Source organism: Natator depressus, chromosome 26 (genome assembly GCF_965152275.1).
Source record: "Natator depressus isolate rNatDep1 chromosome 26, rNatDep2.hap1, whole genome shotgun sequence".
NCBI lineage: Eukaryota > Metazoa > Chordata > Testudines > Cheloniidae > Natator > Natator depressus.
Genome location: NC_134259.1, coordinates 1,616,706 through 1,634,309, shown reverse-complemented (window position 1 = coordinate 1,634,309; position 17,604 = coordinate 1,616,706). Strand labels below are relative to the sequence as shown.

The 17,604-nt window shown below is 52.7% G+C and overlaps 1 long non-coding RNA gene across 1 annotated transcript; it reads left to right on the top strand.

Annotated features, from left to right (window-relative positions):
- Nucleotides 1-11,597: 11,597 nt before the first annotated feature.
- LOC141978257 (uncharacterized) lies at nt 11,598-16,684 on the top strand. Its single transcript, XR_012636359.1, has 3 exons — nt 11,598-11,655; nt 15,205-15,346; nt 16,403-16,684. It is a non-coding gene; the product is annotated as an uncharacterized LOC141978257 (long non-coding RNA).
- The last annotated feature ends 920 nt before the right edge of the window (nt 16,685-17,604 follow it).

Sequence of the window (17,604 nt, the reverse complement as noted above, 5' to 3'; positions counted from 1 at the left end):
CCCCAATGATCTAATCTTAGATATTTCGATGACCCCCATTACCACGATGCCATATTGAAGGACAGAACATTACACACAGAACTAAAAACGCTTTACAAGTGGGACCCGAAGCCACACGCTGTTTAATACCACAGGTCTCGAACACCCCTCTGGAGAAACGTTGGGACTGTGGAATCCCAGAGCAGGCAATGCTCTTCTCGAGAGCATTTATACAAGCCAGGCCAGGCACACACCGAGCCTAGCGCCCACAGACACGATTTATGCCTTGCAGTTTGTGCCATGAAGGTGAAAGGTTCAACCTTCAATAACAGATGGTGCCAGCGAGCTATTGGAATGGGCCTGGGGGACAGACGCGCACCTGTGGTGAAATTAACCATCCACTGGGATAAAACTGGTGCCTTGGGAAAAAACGCAGCTGAAACAGCACTTCCTTGGCAGCACAACGCTTCGGTCTTAAAAGAGGCGTTTGAAATTTACGTTGTGTGCCAGAAAAAGTTGTAATTTGAATATACAGCATGGCACACGAAGCAGAAACTGACTTCTATTCAAACCCAGGCAGGGTCTGAGTAAAAGAAATATTTTCACTGCAACGCAAGTGCAGGATCTGGCCAGCCACTCATTTTGGAGGACAGTATTTTAAACTGTGATTTGTGGAAGAGAAAAATTCAGGGTGGCGAAAGCAAGCTTTAGCTCTTTGTCTCATCCATGTTAGCCTGGTGGCCGCTTACACAGCTCCTCCTTGGCTAAAGGCTGCTCCTGCTGTATTGAGGCCCATCTCCACGGAAGCCTCTCTCCAAGTCCTCCCATAAACCGCTGCGCTCAGCACAACAGGAAAGGCCTGTGGTTATAGCTCTTCCAGAAAGCCAGGCACTTACAGCTGGCGTCAGGATAGAGTTGATTTCTGCGCCCCCCACCCCCACCCCACCCCCCGCCACGTGAATTTAGAGGGCGGTTGGTATTTCTTTATTTTATTTAGCGTTTATGAGTTTGCCCTGCTGAGTGTCCCAATGACTAGGTGAAGGCCTAGTCACAGGAGAGACTGGTGGCTTCTAGGCGACTAATAAACTCCTAAAAATCACATTCTTATTTGATTCACTAGGAAGAGGTGCCCCGCAGGATCCATGGAGACAAAGTCCCCTCTGTTGGATTATTCACAGAGAACCAATGGCTCCTGAGGGACTGACCCAAGGGTCCTTGCCCACACTGCTGTGGTTTTAAAATGCCAAGCACACACCTTTTGGCCTTTTACTCAGCAGCTCTCACAGGCAGAAAGGCATTTTGTCCAGGTGACGATTCTCTTTCTGGCCTGAGCTGGGTCACAGTTATAATAATAAAACTGAGCTCTTCTACAGCACTTGTCATCTGTAGATCTCAAGGCACTTTACAGAGCAGGCCAGTATCATTATCTTTCTTTTACAGGTGGGGAAACTGAGGCACAGAGCAGTGCTATGGCTGGCCCCAGGTCACCCAGCAGGCCGATGGCAGGATTCCTGAGTCACAGTCCAGGGCTTGTTGGCTACTGTTATAGTATATGTAAAGACCGCAAATATTAATAACGAACATGTATATGGTGCCATAAATTTAGTCTGTGCTTTACACACAGAAAGAGGGAGACATTCTCTGTTCTGAGGAGCTCGTTCGTCTACAGCACGTGAAATGTCCAAGGTCAGAGAGGGAGTTCTCGTAAGAGTTACTGGCCCTACCCTGTGCCCAGACTGCTATACCATGCCGGCTCTATTGCCATCCGATGAAGTGAGCTGCAGCTTACGCTCAAATAAATTGGTTAGTCTCTAAGGTGCCACAAGTCCTCCTTTTCTTTTTGCGAATACAGACTAACACGGCTGCTACTCTGAAACCTGTTAGTCTGAGGGTGACCGAGCAGAGCTAGATGGGGCAGGAGGGGACTGGTGCCTTCAGCTAAGTGACAAGGGGAGGTGATCTTTGGAATGGGGACAGGTTGGCACAGGTGAGAAGAACTAGTCCAAGCAGAGGGCTCAGACAGCAGCCGGTGCTGCCCCACTCCATCCCCAATACCCAGTCCTGCTTCTGCCCACTGGCCTTGCTCTGCCATTGCCCCCCTTGCTGGGTTTGGTCGAAGCACCATGGATCGACCCATGAATTTGCCCTTTCGGGTGTTGTTTCGAAAAGAGGGTCCCAGACTTGGCTCTCTTCTCCACAGTTTAATCCAATTTCTCATAGTCCCCAGATGGATTTATTAGTGTGATGAGTCCGTTCCAGGAAGAGTTTCAAACCCCTTTTCTCCTCTGCCGAGCAGACCTCAAGCTCGAGGAGAAACCCTTCCCAGACTCTTGTTTCCCTTCCTTCCTCTGGGCACTGACAGTGCCATCCAGCATGGAGTTTTCCTATTCCTGTTCGTGGCGAGAATCTCCGTGGCATGTCAGCTCCATTAGTGTTCCTCCTGGCTCCAGCCCCCCGGCCGGAGTTCTCCGGCCTCGTTCCATGAAACATCGTATCCCCTTCCAAATCCTAGGGCAGCAAAGCTTCTTACTGCCAACACGCCGTGATACCCTGGGCAACTCCTGCAAGTGAACCCAACGCGTAAACCTTTCTAGTTAAAATCACACAGGCCTTGGGCCATGGCTGTCAGTGGAGTCACACCCGGGATGCCTTTTACCTGTTGTTTTAAAATGAGCTCTTCACGCTGCTCATCTTGGCCCTTCAAGTTGATCTCCTTTGGGTAGCACTGGCTCTCCATCTCCTCTTCTTCGAGGTCTCTTTGGCAGATGACTCCTTCCTCTTTCCCATGCTAAGGGACAGGCACATTCTCCTGCAAAGTAGGCAGCTTTCCAGTTTTTTATACAACCAGATTTGTGTTGCTGTGGGTGAGGATGCAGCTGGGAGCTGGGGTGGTGCAGTGTGAGAGCAGACTAAGAGCCGTAGGGAATAATGGGCGCATGTCCCAAAATCACATTGTTCCTCAACAGGTTTTGTGCTCACAATGCATGAAAGAGGTAGGTATATGAAGCCAGACTGTTGCAGCGGGGTACGGTTAAGTGCAGAAGGACCTTGAACTAGTAGAGATGGATGAGGAAGTACCCATGGTTCTGCCCGTAGACTTTGACAGAAGTTTGTTCTTTGAGTGCGATCGCAGGGCCAGGGGAGGTGAGAGGAAGGGCTCTAATCCTTCTGGAGGAACTCTGTGTAGCCAGCTAGTCCCCTTCCATCCTGCCGTTCACCTTCAGGACAGGTTGCTTCCGCAGTTCTTACCACTAACCACAATGCTCAGGGCAGCCCCAGGTCACCCCCCTAAGAACGCTGCCCTGGACTCCCTGGGTTATTTTTCTTTGCTGATATTTGCAGTGATTCCTATTTGTCCTGCAAAGCGGCCCACTCCCCTCCCCCTCTTGGGGGCTTTTCTCCACTGGCCTGCCCACTCTAATTCTGTATCCCATGTATTTCTCTGGCGACGTTGGTTTCTAAGAGCCAAACCTCATCCCAGTGTTTTCCAGCCAGAGGAAAAGAAAGCAAGCAGCAGGCTGCCCCGGCGTGAGCTGGAACGCTTCCTCTAAGCGTTTGTTTCCTTCTAGGGCAGGGGTGGCCAACGTGTGGCTCCGGAGCCCCGTGCGGCTCTTCAGAGGTCAGTATGCAGCTCCTTGCATAGGCACCGACTCCGGGGCTGGAGCTACAGGAGCCAACTTTCCAATGTGCCGGGGGTGCTCACTGCTCAGCCCCCTGCTCTGCCCCAGAGCCTGCCATGCCCTCACTCCTCCCCCTCCCCACCAGAGCCTCCTGCGCACCGCGTAACGGCCGAGGGAGGCGTGGGGAGGGAGGGGGAGGCACTGATAGGTGGGGCTGCCGGCGGGCAGGAGGCGCTGCAGGTTAGAGTGGGGGGAAGTGAAGGGGGGCTGCTGACCTATTACTGTGGCTCTTTGGCAATGTACATTGGTAAATTCTGACTCCGTCTCAGGCTCTGGTTGTCCGCCCCTGTTCTAGGGAGTGAGCGAGTCAGGATGGTGTGTGTAGTCCCAGCTGCACAGTCTGGGACAGAGAGATTGAAATGAAAGAGAGAGCTCCCCCAACTAGTCAGCCTTTCACCCAACAGCAGTGGCCATGTTCACAGCGGGGTGCCAGCGCACACCCACCTCTCAGCAGACTTATGCTAGGAACAAAAAGGCATCTAACTACACACAACCTTCACACCCTCCTCACCACATCTTCTATCGCCAGGCAGGCCCCGTGGCCGCTGCCCAGACGTTCTGTTCGCCCAAAGACCCTGGGGCTGCTGCATGAATTCCCCAGGGCCACTCGCTGCTCGGATCCAGCACTTAATTTTTTATGTGCAGTGTAACCCAGAGCCTAAAAAGATCTTAAGTCATGGTATGTAACAGAGACCTCTGTCTCTCTGACTTGGTGCATACAGTCCAGCCACTCTGGAGCCATCTGAAGACCAGAGTTTAGTTCCATATATTGTCAAATTTCTCACCCGCTCATTAGTAATACCTGCAAAAGCCACTCTGCCCAGACTGGGCTGTGTAAGAGATGATGGCGCGGGGCTGTGTTGAACACCAGAAGGGCATTTTTGGTGTTCTCAGACATGGAGTAGTGACGGAGGCCTCCATGCGTGCCCAGCTCGTATAGCCAAAGGAAAAGGCTGATGTTTAAAGAAGCTCCTTGTGGCGCCGGAGACACCTGCTCTCAGCTATAAAAATGGATTAGCTACTTGCAGCTGGAGCCCATCCAGCAAGGCACACATGCTGCAGGATTCCATTTGGCGTGCAGAACCCAAGTCATGAAAACACAGTGAAGCAAATCCACGGGACAAGTGAAAGTTAAAAGGAGGATCTGGAAGTTGTGATCATTTGGCAAGAGAGATTCGAGCAGCTACAGATGCAGCTCTGTCACTGAGCTTTGGGTTCTAACTTTCCAGTCACTCCTTGAAGTGTCTCTTCCATTACTCCAGGCATATGAATCTGGTCCCAACATGCTCCCAGCTGGCACGCTTTAGGCATGGATACAAACTCTAAAGCAGCAGATAAAAACTCATTGTACTCCCACTGTTGGAAGGACTCCAGGGTCCTATGCACAGTGAGTAGTAACATATTCAGTCCAAAAAACGCTCTCTTCATGCAACATTCAGGATGCACTGTACAGAATTGATGGCACCATAGCAATGTTCCTGCCGCGCTGCGACCTATCCTGTGTGCAGTATGGTGTATATTTAGCAATACAATCACTGATTTAGTAAGTGCACCTCTAACAAATAAACAGTATGAAAAGTCTCCGGAGCTTGCAGGGAGATGCACTTGTCATTTAAGGGGCCTTTTCCAGAAATCCCAAGAACTAAGAATTCGGTCTTTCCACAACATACTACAATGCCCCAATTCTCCTGGAAAATCGTAGTCTGCTGCTAGCCCCTAGTCCTAATGCAGCTCTGCCTGAGTCATGAGCCACACATGGAGTTGTATTAGGCTCTGAATTGTCCCAAATGATGCAAAGAGGAAAATGGAGCTAAGCCGAGAGTGTGTTTGGGTGATGGCTATGCATTTGCTTTTAGTGCAAGTTTCGTGCTCACTGCTCCACACAGTCTGCACTCCCCCAGCCTAAAAGAGCACGCTCGCTGTAAGGTCTTTGCAGCACGCACAAAGGCAAACAACTGGGACCGGCCTTTGGAAATGACTGGGAAAGTCAGGATTGTGGCAGGATGCTCTGAGTTTGGAGCGATTCCTGCTGAACGCGTGGGCGGCCCTGGTAATTACATTACTCTGGGATCTGTTATTCCAAAGGCAGCTCACTGAAATGTGGCAGTTATTAGACTTGTCTGCTGGGCGGTTCGGGGAGGAACAGAAGAGAGAGTCGCTCAGACTGGTCTGAGTGCAGCTCGCAGGGAGGGGGCATTCTGAGCAGCTCAGCTCTCCCCTGCAGGGAGTCAGGGCTTCACAAGTGCTCGGGTGATGCACAAACTGTTGCTCCCTGGAGACAGTGAATGACCGAGGTTGCAGGAAAGCCTGTTTGGAAAGCCAGCTCCACTGAACCCTGCAAAGCTGTGTAGTTCAGGCCTCTCCCGGCCCGTCATCCCTAGCAGCTGCGTTTTTTCTCCGGGACTCTTGGCTCTGAGCTGAACTCAAATAAGGTCTCTTGAATGGGCAGATAAGACAATGAGTGAACAGGAAATGAATGTGGCACAAGTCTGAGCTTACTAACCGAGACGTTACATGGGGGATTCAACAAGGGTCAATTAATCTACCAAGCATTGGCTTCCAGGGCAAATTAAGTGCCAATTTTCTGCACTGCTGAAGAGGTAAAGAATGAAAATGATAAATAACAGGAAGTTTCAGATGAAAAGAAAGAGCAAGATTGGGGATGACGTTCTAGGTGCTGGAGGCCAGCCAGTAATTAAGCAAACACGTGCGCACACCACTGCCCTCTGCTGAAGGGACCATACGGGGAGACTTGCTGGAAGATACGCTCCCTCCCTCTCCTGGCTCGAGCTAGCTTAGCAGCTAAATGCCGGTGCTGTAGGGGCAGGCCGGGGCAGCACCTGGGTGAGGCTAGTGCTGGCCGTCCATACAGACACTCCACACACAGGGCTGCTAACCTACACGCTGGGTCGTCCAAACCAGTTTTGTGTTTAACATGCAGTTTCTGGCTAACAATCCACTCTCTTGAGCTCAGCTCTGCTCTCCTCACTGGCAATGCACACGCTCCGTGGCCCCGATCCTCAGCTGGTGTGGGCTGGTGCTCCTCCTTTGACTTGCAGGAAGAGCTTTTATCTGGGTAAAGTGGGAAGAATTAGTGTGCAGTTCAAGAGGATACTTAAGCCTACCTGTGACTTTCAGCCGCCGGGTCATTCCAGTGAATTCAGTGGGAGTGCTCACCTGTTTTGTTACGCACATGCCAAAGTACCCTCTCCTTAACTTAGGTAGGGCACCCTCGGGCATTCTTCACAGAACCACTCTCACTGTAACTTAGCCTGGCGCCACTCAGGTTGGGGCCAGCTGCTCCTTCCCTGTGATGGAGGGGCCTCTGGGAGCGGCATTGCAGCCCAAGGTGCAATGCCACTCAGTCTGGGGACCTTCGCACCTGGGGGCCCAGGGCAAACTTCCTCTTTTGTCCCGTCCCCCCATGGTATGTGCTGTGTGTAACGTGTCTACGGCTGCGGGCACCACTGACTAAGGTGCGCGGGTTACTTTTCTGATGTGGCAGGCGCTCCGATGCCATGGTGACGGGCACTCTACGGTAGACAGAGCTGTTGTCAGGATGTGGCCACCAGGGCATGGATGAACGAGAGCCTCTTCCAACCGAGGCAGAGTGGCGTGTTTTATTCCAGCTGCTGTGAAAGCCTGTGTGGCGGAGCGTGAGGTGGGGTGACTGAGCGCCCCTCCGCCGACAGAGCCCACCTGTGAAAGGTTCTGCAGATAGTGCTGGAAGCAGAGCGAGGCGATAGGATGGCAGAGCAGGTTATGTCTCCTGGGGGGTGGCGTGGTGTGACTGGAAGGCTATGCCAGAGGATGCAGACTCCTCTCCCATTCACTGTCCCCCTCCCCTTTTTCCTAGCAGCTGTAGTGAGAAGAGCAGCTTTGAACCACCCCCACCAAGTGCAGCCTTCTTGCCCCCATTCCACACAAGAGAGAGAGAGAGAGAGAGAGAGAGAGAATCTGGAAAGAGCAACTTTCAGGGGATCTCAGTTCATCTCATGTTTATGGAACCTGACTGAAAAAAAATGCCCCCCAGCGTGTGTGGCCCATTCCAAGCAGCCTCTCTCCCCCAACCCCTCCTCTCACTCCTTCCAAAGCAATGACCCCATGCCCCCGCGGGCGGTTCTTCCCCTTCTCCACCCACAGCAACTTTCCTTGCCAAGCTGAAATGGCTGCTCTGCGGACCCATCTTCCTTCATTTCCTTTCCTTGCGCTCCCTCTGCAGGCTCCTGGCACTCTCTGCCTCTGCAGGGCTTTGGGAGCCTGCACTGCCCAGATGGGAACCGAGCCCCATTAATCGCCCTGCTTTGCGCACAGCTCGGAGGGGCAGTTCTGAAGGGAAACGCTGTGAGCGTTAAAAAGTGTGAAATCGCCTTTGATCCCTTGCTCTCCCTGCACCCCCCAGCCTGGTCCTTGGGCACTCTCCGCCTGCCAGATTGTGCTGAGTGGCCTGTAGCGTATCCGTTCACAATAGACTAAAAGAGCCGAGGTGGCAAAACGCTTTGTTTCATGTGCTCACAGATCTCGGAAATACTCACTTGGGGGGCTGAAACTATGGTCGACTTGTCTTATCCCCCCAGCCTCCCATCTTGTTTGTCTCTTTTGTTCACCTGTTGACTCCTGTCTTCAGCGTTGCCTGTGATGATGGTTGATTGATTATTTATCTTATGAGAAGGCTCCTAGGCGCTAGTCCGGGCCCCTCTGGTGCTAGGTGCTATGTGCTATACAAACGCAGAACAAAGAGACGGTCCCTGCCCCAAGGAGCGTACAAAAGTAAGCAGAAGACACGAGACACGCGCTGGATACACAGACAGACTGGGAAGGTTAGGAAAGAATGACCTCATGATTGTCACGTTTTATGTAGTCAGCACTGTAGAGGAGCGTTTGAAGGTGGCTCGTGAGATAGCTTTGCAGATATTTACAGGGAGCCCTGGGGCAGTGTGGGAGAAAGCGCGAAGGTGCTCATTTGAAAGTTTAACAAGTGGCTGGCGTCGGGCAGGGCCCAGGGGAGACACAGCTGACGTGTCAGCAGCAAATGAGAGAGGAAAGGTAGGGTGTGGCCTGACTGTCACAGTATGTGGGGTCTTTTTTCGAGCTGCACCTGCAGGAGTCTGTGACTACACGAGACTCTCCACTTTCATTCAAAAATTAAGGACCTGACCCATGAATTTTTCACATTTGGGGTTGGCAATAGTGTGTCTGGGGCTGTTTATTTTGTTACATTCTGTTGTTCAGTGCTCAGCACAAGGGGGCCCTGGTCCTTGACTGAGGTTTCCAGGTACTGCCACAAGACAAATAACAACAATAGGCTAAGTTGCAAAGGGGACAATGAGCGTGGAAGCCAAGCCATCCTGCAGCACCGTCACAGAAAGAGCCGACGGCCCAGGGCACTCATTCTTAATCGATGCTTATGTGGCTCCAGCTCCAGGCCGGGGGATTTTATATTACTGCTAAGAGATCCTGTAGTGTTGGTCTCGGTCCAGGAAATGCCCGTTCCACCAGCAGGAGATCCCTGCACAGGGCCCTGGAACTATGGGAGAGCGGGAGTTCGTTCCAAGAGTGACTGGACGCTGCGGAGCCAGCCCAGCCCTATTGAACTGGGGATCTTCAGGGGCTGTTCAGAACTCAGCCCTCCCCTGCTGGAAACGGGCCAGTCTTCGGTCAGGAATACCTTTTCGGAATAATAATGCTGCCACCTTGTGGGGAAACCTCAGAAAAGCAAGCAGAGCAAGTCACCCCCTCCGCTGGGCGAGCATCTACCCAGGCCTTGTCTTCATAGAATCCTAGAATATCAGGGTTGGAAGGGACCTCAGGAGGTCATCTAGTCCAACCCCCTGCTCAAAGCAGGACCAACCCCAACTAAATCATCCCAGCCAGGGCTTTGTCAAGCCTGACTTTAAAAACTTCTAAGGAAGGAGATTCTACCACTAGGATACCAGGCTCTAACCTCCTGGTAGTGAACGTGTAACTGACACCAGGTAAAATCCAGGTTGTGGTTTTTCCCATGAGTTCGCAGCTCCAGATAAGCCCTGGGCTCCCCTGTAGACTTTACCTCGAGCTGCGAACTCTTGGGAGAACCACAAACTGCCGTGTGTTCACTAGGATTTGACCTAATGTCAGTTTAATACGAGGTGAGCACCCACCTTGCTCCTAGTGCAGACGTGCCCGAAAGGGCGGGCCCTGAGCCGTGTTTGGGGAACCCTGACTCCTCCCCTTCAGAAACGCACACCTCCAGAGGGCGCTTTTTTCCAAGGTCGAGCGCAGGGTCTCTTGCTGTCAGTCTGGCCAGTGCCCAGCCCAGGGGGGTCCTAACCTGGCTGGGGGCCCTGGGTGCTGCCATAACGCTGAGAACCGTAAGCTCCCTTAGCTCCCTGCCACTTGTCTCGCAGCTGAGAGGCAGGGCTGGCGTAGGCAGCAGGTCCCACTCGGCTGTTCTTTGCTGTGCTGCCGTTTACTGGCCGCCATCCGTCGTGGGCCCCCGGGGGCAGGGACTGTCCTGACGTGTTTGGAAAGTGCCTGGCAGACACTGGCTGCTGCTACCCCAGGTAGTAATAAGAGCAACCCATAACTCAGCGGGCCAGCGTGGGACATGTTCCCCTGGTGGGGAGTCCTTCCCTGAGCCTCCCAGCTCATGCCCCAAGGCAGAGAAGCAGTGACAGTGTCATCCTGACTCCCTTGTGGAGTGTGCCTGCCTCTCTGTCCCAGACCCCTTTCAAGCCCTACCACGGTTATCAGTAACGGGCCAAGTTCGGACCTGCTAGGAGCCGGTGCCGCTCTATCAGCTCCACCACTGACACCAGGCCTGAGCTTGGCTCCGTCTCTCTGGAGTAACTTGCCCTGATGCTGGCCTACAGGCTGGCGGGAGTCCAGGTGCCTGCACCATTGACGGGGAGCCCAGCCAACGGGTGGGTGGGGCAGCGTCTGGAGCCCCTGGACTGAGTGAGGGGAGGTGGGGGGTGGGCCAGACGGTGTCATGTGCTGGCGGAGAGGAGCTGGGAGCAGACAAACTATGCCAGCTCTCCAGTTCCCCCCTTCTTGGGTGACTCCTCTGCACCATGGAGCCCCTTGCCCTCCTGGCACAAGGAGCCTGGCAGCAAGCTAGACACAACTGCACACACTTGGCACGGGTCAGCAACCACAAACAGCCACCCCTGGGGATTCATCGCCTCAGGAACCCCTCCCCCCCAGTTAGAGATCTGCTACCCCCTTTGCTGGTAGGCTCAGCTAAGAGACCAAAGGCTGAGCAGACCCCACTCCCCCTCGCTCCCTGAGGCCCATTGGTGGGGCAGCAGGGGCCAGGTCTGCAGCGTTGATACCCGGGCTGGACCAAAGCACCTCCACCTCCCAGGCTGCCCATCAAATCATGCACCTTTCACCAGGACCAGATTCTCCTCTCCCAGCTTTGTGTGAGTTGTAGAAACTCATCAGGAAAGCCCACGCAGAAAGCCCTCCTATTTCCCCTCACCGGCCAGAGGCTGGTGAACATGTGACCCGCCTTTTCTGTAAGAGGAGAAATTCTCCCCTGGGGAGAGGCCCTGCCTGCCAAGTATCCCACAAGCACATTTTTATGGCATGACGCCAATGGGGCCTCTGCTAAAAAAAAAAAAAAATTAATGGGGGCGGGGGGACGAGAGTAAGATACAAGGTCTGAACGGGGCTTTGAACTGCAGGCAAGCTCGGGAGCTGCTGATCTGTAAGCCTCGGCCAGAGCGGTCTGCCTCTGCGCTCCCTAGGGCACGGCTGATTTCCTCTCTCTGCCTGCAAAGTGCTGGCCAAATATTACAAAACATCCTTTTCCTTTTAGCTCGTAGCCTTCGGAAAGATCCCCCCCTCCCCCCCCCCCGCTGTCTGTCCCGCTCTGCTGCTGGCCATCCCCTTCCTTCCCCACAGTCCCTTCCCGGTGCAGGGCTTGCTCACTGCTTTCCAAGAAGCAAGGGGCAGGTAGTGCAGTGAGAGTCGAAGCACCAAAGAAACCCGGGAGAAGCCAGCAGCTGGAAAGGTAGGGAAGGAAAGGGAGCTCTTGGAGCTTTCTCGTCAGACTGTGGGGGAAAAGGGCTGGCAGCAATTCAAGCTTCAGCCGGGGTTACTTTCCCTGCACCTTTGCCTACTCCTAGGAGAAGAGTTGGGGCATAGTCCTGCTCCTGGGGAAACCAGTGGCACGGATTCTATTGACTCTGGCATGAGCAGGATGGGGCCTGGCCTGACTGGGAGGGGAGGTGGTTGTGGCCCCATCACAGGGCTGAGAGGTAGCTGCTGTGATGGAGAATTGCTTTATTTATTCATGAGGTCATGTTGCTCACAGCAGTGGGATTGTCCCCCTGCCCTTGGAAATGGGTATTTTCCTTCTCGGAATGGGGAACGGGCTCCTAGAACCGCCGGCTCCTGGTGGAAGAGAGTTGCTCAGACCCTCCTGCACCGCAGACTCCGATTGCCTGGGTGCTCCTTTGAAGTGCCTTGGGAACTTGGGTGCATGGGTTGTGGGTGGGCTGATGCTGGGGAGAGCCGCTGGAAGGGTGCTGTAGCAAGGCGCTGCGGGGAAGAGACGCTGCACAGGGCTGTCAGGAGGCAGCTGCAGCCAGGGCTGTGAGTGAAGTCTGCTTTCAAGTGTCAGAGAACTAAAGTTTCCATTCTTAGCCAGGCAGAGATTGGGGCATCCAGTAACATCCCCACGAGCCAACGCCCCCTGATCCCAGACCCCTTCCCTTTCTCCCAGAAGGAGAGCAGAGCTGGCTGGGTTTTCTCCAGCACCCATCATGTTCCTGACCCCCAGGGAGCCCTGTGCAGGGGTGAGCTGGTGCTGGCAGTGCAGGGGCCATGCTGTTACACCAATAAATTAAAAACCAGCAGGATCTTATTAAAGGGAAAAGGGCAAAATACCACATTTATTGTGAATACAGAAAGAATCATAGTAAGCAGTTAGTTATAGCTATAACATTCCATTCAATCTCATATTTATTCACACATTCATTCACACACACACACACACACACACAGAGGTTCTGCAAGGTTGTTATCATAGTTACCAGCCTTAGAGTTGCTCATGCCAAGCCATTGGCCAGGTGGCCTGGACATGAGGAGGGAGCAGGGCCTCGTCAGATGCACATCTGATGCTCCTGGAAGTTGGTTTGCAGAATCAGACCCCAAAGTTCTCACTTTCTAGAGTCCATTTTTATAGGAATTTCTTCCTATGCCAGTCTGTGGGAATTGCTTCATCATGCTGTTGCCGAATCAATCGGCAGATGGCACATTCCTGACGGCTCCGTGCTGCCAGGTGTTATCTTGTTCTTTGGTTCTCCCATTCTTGAGGCTGTTGGGTGGATTCCAGTCTGCCATCCAGGGTTATTTCCACTTGACGCCTTCTTCAGTCGATGGACACCGGATTCTTAGGCTGGCACTTCCCTGATCATTCAGTTATTATCCACACCAAGCATCCATCCACATACATCCTCTATCTCTATTTTAATCACAATTGTTAATACAACAAAAGGGCGGGGAGTCTCTGGGTGCTGTTTCTGGTGTTACAGAGTATTGCTTTGAGTCTCTCTCTGTGTGAATTGCTTTGAGAACAGACTCTGTCTTAGAATGTACTAACGCAGTTAGCAGCTTGCAAGTTTCACACATAGAGGGAGAGAAACAGTACCAAAAACCAAGAGACCTCTTAATTAGTAATACCCTGGAATTTAAACTATGGGGAATCAAACTCATTTATGATTTTCATACAGACCTTCTTTAATATGATCCAACAATGCAAGCCAATGTAGCAGACATCCTGCGCTCACCCCCAGCCCTGCGCATAGATCCTGAGGAAGGGCGGGAATGGGGTGGGACACTGGAGCTATCGCGCCCTCTTTTCCTAAAGTACCCTGAGAATTTTAACATCCGCCCGGCCCTGCCAGCACTGGGGATGAACAGGAAGGACCTTCCGCCTCTGAAAGGCAACACCTGGAACAGTGCAGCCTTCTCCCCAGCCCATGGGGTCACCGTTGGGTACCCGTCAGAGATAGGCAGACGGGACATCTCTCCGAAAGGTCAGCGTCTCTGACAGAGCACTTCGACGCTCTCCTCTTATAGCACTGGGCCCAACAGCCCTAAGACACCTGTGGCAACCAACAACCTCCCTGAGGCCTTCTGGCTCAACAGGAACCTAGCCATGAGGCACAGCCATGGATTTTCAGACACCCTCACTGCTTGGGGTCTGTGCAGTTACCTGGAGCCCCCCTCCAAGGTCTTCATCATGACGCTGCTGGCATTGCTAAGGGGGAGCAGCTGGTCCGTGCAAGGGAGACAACTCGTGTTCACACCACACAGATGCTTCTGATAATCAAGAAGCAGGGCAATGTGCAGGGGCCTCTCTGCCCATGGAAGTCAGGGGACAGTAACCTTTCTCCAGACACAAAGGTCCCCCTTAAAGTTAGTGATGTTTTTAGCTTCTGCCTAGTAACCCTCAGCACCTAACCCTCAGGGGTCCCGGCTCAGCATCCCTGCTCTCAGAGGCTGCTGCAGGTAGCCAAGAATGCTGCGTGTTCCCATGTTGGCTTTATATAAATCCATGGTACGCCCACATCTTGAATATTGCGTGCAGATGTGGTCGCCCCATCTCAAAAAAGATATATTGGAAAATGTTCAAAACAGGGCAACAAAAATTATTAGGGGTATGGGAACTGCAGCCATATGAGGAGGGATTAATAAAACTGGGACTTTTCAGCTAGGAAAAGAGACGACTAAGGGGGGATATGATTGAGGTCTATAAAATCATGACTGGTGTGGAGAAAGTAAATAAGGAAGTGTTATTTAAACCTTCTCATAACACAAGAACTAGGGGTCACCAAATGAAATTAATAGGCAGCCCATTTAAAACAAACAAAAGGAAGTATTTCTTCACACAAAGCACAGTCAACCTGTGGAACTCCTTGCCAGAGGATGGCGTGAAGGCCAAGACTATACCAGGGTTCAAAAAAGAACTAGATAAGTTCATGAAGGATAGGTCCATCAATGGCGATTAGCCAGGATGGGCAGGGATAGTGTCCCTAGCCTCTGTTTGCCAGAAGCTGGGAATGGGCAACAGGATGGATCACTTGGTGATTCCCTGCTCTGTTCATTCCCTCTGGGGCACCTGGCACTGGCCACTGCCGGCAGACAGGCTACTGGGCTGGATGGAGCTTTGGCCTGACCCCGTCTGGCCGTTTGTATGTTCTCACGTAGGCGAGGCAGGGTGCGAGACAGCTGGGAGGCAGAGCCTGTTAGCGGCAGTAAAGCCTCTGCGGCAGCACTGTCTGCTGTCCCCGTCAGCCCCCACGAGTGCTGTGCTTGGAGCAGGTTGGAGCCTGTGTAGCATTCAACGAGGAATCCGGAGGCTCCAAGGAGGCATTTAAGCCAGACTCCCTGTGACAGCCAGACACAGCCTTAGTCATGTTCCCCAGAAACAAAACATAAAACCTGAGCCCCAGGGCAGCAGGCAAGGGCTTGGTGCGCTCTTTTTCCAGGCACATAGAACTTTTCATGGAATTAGTTTCTGACTAATTATTACCAGCTGTTTCTTTGCTGGCAGCGGCCGCTACACAGGCCGGCTCACGCACGTCGGTCCTGAGGGTGCCCGAGGGCTGTGGGGCTGCGGCCGACGGCAGGAAGCTGTTCTGAACTTCACAGGAAGGAGCAGGGACTCCGCGGTGGATTTCTCCGCAGCCTTTTGAGTAAGTAGATTCCCAGTGCTCTCTGTGCTCGGGCACCGCGTCTGGTTGCTGTGTAAGCAAAGTCAGCGGTTGTCTAAGTTTCTCTGCAGGACAGGCCTGCTGCGTTTCTGCCTCTGGATGATCCCAAGGACAGCCAGTTGCTTCCCTCTGGGAAACTGGTTTACTGGCATGCAATACACAGCATCGGGAGCCAGTCTTCAATGCTTTCAGCTTGGCCTGAATAGCCAAGGGCTTGTTTGCTGTGCATGGCCATTACAGGTCCTGTGATACCTTCCACAGCTTGGAAATGAAGCCAGGTGTCCTGACTCTCAGACCTGTGCTCATTTCCAGACTCTGGGAGGAGTGTTATCGAGTGGACAAGTCATCTCGCCTCACTGCGTCTGCACCTTCCCCGTCTGAAAAACGGGACAATAATCCTGGCCCACTTCACTGGGGGCTGGGAGGCTTAATTAACGTTTGTCAAGTGCTTTGAGAGCTAGCGACGGGTGAGGTGATATGAGAGAGCGCAGTGTTTAGATTCTCGGGGTCGAGAGCCCTCTTTTCTCTCACGAACGGCTCAATAATTGTCAGCCAAGCAAGCGTGTGAGTGTGTGAATGCACGTGTGTGAGTGTGTGAATGCACGTGTGTGTGTGTGTGTGTGACGATATCTGACAGTGGCACAGTGACGGGGGCACTTGTTTATCAGTAGCAGGGAGAGGCCCCTTTGCCAGCGGCGCACTGTGTCTGCAGATGTGACTGAAATAGCCCTGAGCCCCGTAATTAGACCCCCGGAAGAGCTCTGCCCACAGGCAGGCTGACACCGCATGCATGTCCCCTTCGCTCGTTCAGCGTCCGGTACAGAACAGCCTGGCCCCTTCCCACGCCGCCGAGGTTCATTTGCCAATGCACACATGCTGCGTGAGTGTTGGCTCCATTTGACAGTGGCTGCACGGCAGCCCATCTAGCGAAGGAGCGAGCCACTGATGGCCCCTATGTGTTATGGGAGGATTCACCCTTTCAGGTCAGGTGGCTGTTTTGACAGGACTGACTTCTTAGGAAATATTGACTTCTTGCAGCTTGGCAGCACTCCCTGTCTCATGATGCCTGGTGAAGGCACATCTGTGAGATAAATCACTGAAGCCTGGAGAGAACACCACAGCCCTGCAGTGAGGTCAGGAGCCAAAAAGCCGTCTTCAGTCTGCTTGGGGAGGCAAGGTGGCAGGGCTGAGTTGAAATGCAGCCAGTTATGGTAGTGTTTTGCATCTTCAGGCACCTTGGGCTTTACAGAGGCAGAGAACAGCAGCAGTTTAAAAGCTATTTTAAACGAAAATAGCTGCTGGGAGTTATTTTAAAACCAGAGGCAGCAAAATTAAAGAGCTCTGTTGGCCCACAGGAGCCCTGCCGGTCTCAGGGCACTGCCCTTGTAACTTTCCTTCCCACCACGTCAGTGCAAGGATCTGTTATGACTGTGAGCAAAGACCAGCTCCTTGTGAATGTCAAACTGTTTCCAGCTGTTTCCGTATTAGTCAGACCCGTGGGTGAGGCAGAGACAATACTTACCCCACAACTGCAAAGTGAAAGAGAGAGAAATAATGCCCATCCTGGTGCTCATGATTCCCGAGTCCAGCAACGCTACCCTCTGGCAAAGCCTGGCTCTGGGGTCACTGTGTTCTATGGAGTCTATCCAAAATCTCAGGGCTTAAAAACATGTTACTACTTATTTGATTAATGTGATGCTCCCATAAATGTGGCATCTGGGCACATGACATTGGAAGGCTGGACTTTTCAGTAAGGTTCAGCACCCACATTGGGGCCAGACTTTCAATAGAGCTCAGCACATTGGCTGCACGTTGGCTGCTGAGCCCTTTGGAAAATCTGGCTCCGGTAGTGGGTGAGGAGCACTTGGAAATCTGGCCCTGAAGGTACTGGATTAAGGTGCCCACAATGAGCAGCAGAGACCTCCTGGGCTAAAGACCCACTGGAAAACACTCTGCTTGCATTCCCCCCCTCCCCTCCCCAGCTCATATCTAGGGAGAGTCAGCATCAGGGGGAGCATCTTTTCTGATCTCAGCCCAGGGGAGTTGTTGTTTCTTTTACTGTTTGCACAGCCAAATATATATGCAGTAACTGTGTTTACTAAGTAAATACAAACCTGCAGTTTAGCTACATCGAGACTGCCTCTAACGCAAAGAATACAGGTACCACCACCAGAGGGCTTACAAGCTGTTAAAGTGCCTATCCTACACACTACAAAAAGAACAGGAGGACTTGTGGCACC